Source organism: Asparagus officinalis, chromosome 3, assembly GCF_001876935.1.
Source record: "Asparagus officinalis chromosome 3, Aspof.V1, whole genome shotgun sequence".
In the NCBI taxonomy this organism is placed as follows: domain Eukaryota; kingdom Viridiplantae; phylum Streptophyta; class Magnoliopsida; order Asparagales; family Asparagaceae; genus Asparagus; species Asparagus officinalis.
The window spans coordinates 83884971-83889309 of NC_033796.1; the positions used below are offsets into that span (position 1 = coordinate 83884971).

A 4339-nucleotide genomic window follows, 5' to 3' on the forward strand; every position below is an offset into this window, starting at 1 on the left:
GACCCCCGGCTCTAACGGGTATCCTGACGTTCGTGGTCTTCGACCCGGGATTATGGGTCTTGACACTGCACCCCCAGGCGAGGTGTCAGCAGCTGCCTCTACTGTGAGTAATCGTCTGGCTCTTTTGGGGAGACGGTTATCTTCAGTAGAGTTCAGATGCTATGGCTGGGCTTCCTCACTAGCCAAAGGGTGGTGGGCTCGCATGACTGATTTCGTCTTGGCGCGCTGGGAGAGGGATCTGAAGAGCAGTGGGTTGTACGTGCCCATACGAGCTACTATGTACGGAATCCCAGTCAGCTGTCGCCATTTCTTGGCTTTGCTGGAGACCTACATGCCTGACAGCAACACTTTTCTGACCAGTGGTGGTGAGCTAGGGCTAGCTTTGCATGAGATGCATTATGTTTCGGGTCTTCCGATGGGAGATTGTCCGTATCAGGAGTATTTCCCCTCGAACCAACAGCTGGAGTGTATGAAGAAAGATACTCCCGACATGTATGACACTCTCTGGGATCTTACCTGTCATTATCACACCTCCTTGGTTCAGACTTCTCCTCAAGCGAAGAGGAAGAGGCAGGTCAGTTTGAAGCAGTTTGCCTGCTATTTGTTCCAGAACTTGGAGGGTAACTCCGACGAGCCCGTTCATGCGTTAGATATATTGGTCCCTTCTGCGGTTAATGAGTTGCTGGAGAAGACTGAGGCTCAATCTTACACTATTGCCAGTGCTGAGGGAACTTTTCCCGCGGGGACCAAGTTTCGCTCTTTTCTCCGCCGTGCACAGAAGTCCATTGGGCCCCGGACTCTATTAGCAGGCTATCTCGCCCTTTGGTTGAAGAAATGCGTCGTCCCGCATCAGTCTTCAGACGCTCTACCCATCGAGGTGCTCTTCCCTGCAGTTCAGCTAGCCTACGGGAGAGAGCTTTCCCTGCTCCCAGCAATGGTTGCTAGCATCCATTGCGGGCTCAGGGGTCTGGTCAGTAGTTTCACACATATGGGCTCTGCACCATCAGCTGAGCTTGTTTGTCCGAAGGTTGAGCTCCCTTATGCATATCTGATGGCGTGGTTCGTTCTTCACCGTCCTGACTTGATGTCAGCGCCCAGTGTTGTTGACATCCCCGTCCCCTTCATGCAGCTGTTGGAGAAGAGCAGATGGCTCGGGAACAAGTTTAGTGATGTGCAGCAAGAGCTTCGAATCCGCAAGAGCTGGGAATTCTTTAAGTGTTTCCCTCATTTCTCAGGTCGCTATGGCGACGCGCTGACTGATGAGGAGAAACCTAGAAGCGATCGGACTATCCTCGACGCTGGTTGTTTCCGGTGGCTAGTGAACATCCGCGTTGGATATCTTGTCCTCCGGGTGAAGAACCAGTGCTACATAGAGCCTTATCTCCCTTGCCGCTTTGCTCGCCAGTTCGGTTACGACCAACTGTATGTTGGGAATCCGAGCCGTAGCCTTCAGGTTGAGGGAGGATTGATTGATGGCGTACGAGCGTGGCTATGGACGATGGTGGGCTGCACTGGAGCTCATTTCGCTCTTCCTTCGTATAGGCGCAAGACGATGACCACTTTCCTCAGCTGCAAGTGGTTCCTTTCTGCCTACGAGTCTATCAGTGTGAGGAGCCTCTCAGAGTTACAGTCTGAGTATGCGGTCCGGGCTGCTATGATAGCTGGTCGCAAGGCTGAGCTTGCTCAGAAGCGGAGAAAAGGGCATGCTAAATCTCCTCTCGCAGACGAAGAAGAGCTCCTCCCTACGGATGACGATGATGAGACCTCCGAGGAAGAGTATGTGGATGCAGATACCGGCAGAGGGGATCTCGATACCGGTTTGTCCTGCCCCTTTGATTTTCCTTTTCCATAAATGACAGCTCTTTTTTCATTGAAATGGCCATTGTCACTTTAGGTAGGACAGCCGATGATCATGAGCCACCAGCTCCTACACACGTTGAAACGTGTGATAGGCCTGCGCATGTTCGACCCTTTGGTCCTCGGAGGGTTGGTGCCCCGAAGAGGAAGAAGACCGCCCATAAGCCTCATGACGGTCAGCGTCCCTGTGGAGTGGACTTAGGGAGCACCGCCGATGGAGGGGGAGGTAACATTCAATTGCTCTTGCTTCAAGGTTGTTTACCTTTTGGGGATTTGTGACCATGTTTTGTGCTTCAGGTTTCTTCGAGGAGGGAGAACTCCCACCGGGTTCGGCGTCCCCTGGCGTTGACAACATGGATTGCTTTGTGCAACAAATGTGCGACGCTTTTCACGATGGGTCTTTGGGCATCGACCTTAACATCGATCTTGAGCAGATAAATAATGTTGAGCCCACAATCCCTTATTCAGGTATATCCGCATCCAATGTCATTTTCCTTATGTAAGGTGAAGGAAGATTTGAGCTTTCCTCATCTTTCATCATTCAGGTTACCTTGCAGATGTTGCGATGGAGGGGCCAAGCTTCTCGAAGCCGGATGCCGGCTTACTAGCTGACATGCTGGCTGAGCAAACTTCCAGAGGGACCGAGAGACCATTCTTTGGGAATGATTCGTCTACCGGTACATATCTGATTCTCCTCCTCTTGCCCGATCTTTTATTTCATTAATGAATGATTGACTATCGTAGCGTCAACCATTGGAGTTAGCCCGGTATCTATCCCTGGCATATCCAGTTTGCCTCAGAGTGACGGGCTTGCAGGTATGTATACGATTCAGGGATATTGTACTTTCCTATGTTTATCTGTCTTTTGACTAATGAGTGCAATCATAGGACCAGCCGCTAGGACTGATTCTCATATGACTCCTGACATCCCTCAAATGCCCGCGGATAATGGATCTACAGGTATGCAGATCCCAATTCTTCTTATTCGTCTAAATTTTCATTTTGACTAATAAGAGAGTGTCATCATAGGACCAGCAGCTTGGGCCGATACTCTTATGACTCTTGGCATTCCGGCTGCATCTGAGGACATGGGGATTGCAGGTATTCATACGACCTTCTTATCCCGATTCTCCTTATTTGTCCAAATTTCCATTTGGGTTAACATAGGAATGTCACTGTAGGACCAGGCGTTCAGCCTGATACTGCTACAGTCCCCGGGGTTGAAAGTCCTCATAGCAGTGGTGCCTCCCCGTCTCTGCCGAGTGGTGCGAGCAATCTGTCTGCAGGGGCTGACGTACCCTCTTCTGCTGCTGTCTCGGAGCCTGTCGGCTCTCAACCCGATGGGACATCCGTTGGCGTCGGTATATTCGGAACCTGCCTTTTGACTTTCCTTTCCACATTCAATAGTTCACTGAGCTTCCAAGTTGTTGCTTGTAGGATCTCAATCTTCTTTGCACGAGCGTGTCCGTAGCCTTTTGGCCGATACTGATCCTGACGGAGAGGCTTTCCGTACGGACCTCAGCTTCTTCACCGCCTGGTATAATGGCTTGATCGAGAAGCTTCTCCACCGAGGAGGCGGCTTCGATCAGTTCCGGCGTTCCTTCTCTCGCCACATGACGATGATGAGGGAAGAAGGATACCCGGAACTGGCTGATTCCTTCACTGCTGATTTCGCTGCCCTGGAGTCAGAGATACGAGAGTTGAAGGAACTGGAGGTTACCGGGGCTTCTTCTTTCGTATCCTCTGAGTTAGAGCATAGGATGGAGCAGTGGCGTGAACTGAGATCTTCCGTCGGGCGTGAGCTTCAGTCACGCGAGAGCTCCCTTGCGCATCTAATGGCTAACATGGCGAGGATGGATAGGGAGAAAGCTGAGTTACTCCGTTCCTTGGACTCGAATCGCGAGGAAGCGACTAGGTTGAAGGAGGCCTTGAAGCGTGCCGAGGAATCCGCCGTTCTTATCGCAGATGACTTGATCGGACTAGAGCGTTCCCGTGACCAGGTACTCGAGGAGTTCGGATCCACTCAGGAGGGATTGATGAAGTTGAAGAGTGAAGCTGCGGAGATCTTGAGCTGTTCTGAGGAATCTGCCCGAGCAGATCTGCAGGCGGGACTTGAGCAGAGCTATACAGATAGACTTTTTAGCTTAAAGTCTCATATTCTTAGCCGTCAGTTGCCTTCGGGCTAATGAGCTCTTTGTTGTATGCTTTTGACTTGACCTATTAATAGAAACTCCACATTTGCTTCTTTCTTGTGATTTGTCTGCATTTCTTCTGAATGACAGATTTTATGGGATTTTTGGCAAACCCCCAGCCATCAACGGGTTTGATATGCCTTTACCGATCACCGTTTGAATCGGGCTAGCATGTGGATTGTCTAGATCCGTCCCACATGTAACGTTGTGCTAAGAAAATTGCTTTTCTTAGATTTGATGCTATGACTTTGAATACATAGACTTCGTCTTTCTTACGGGAATAGACTACC

General features: G+C 50.5%; 2 long non-coding RNA genes across 2 annotated transcripts; both read left to right on the top strand.

Moving 5' to 3' along the window:
* Positions 2027-2500, top strand: LOC109832361. The gene is made up of 3 exons (XR_002244729.1): positions 2027-2083; positions 2155-2325; positions 2415-2500. It is a non-coding gene; the product is annotated as an uncharacterized LOC109832361 (long non-coding RNA).
* LOC109832526 lies at positions 2611-2923 on the top strand. Its single transcript, XR_002244786.1, has 3 exons — positions 2611-2673; positions 2746-2817; positions 2887-2923. It is a non-coding gene; the product is annotated as an uncharacterized LOC109832526 (long non-coding RNA).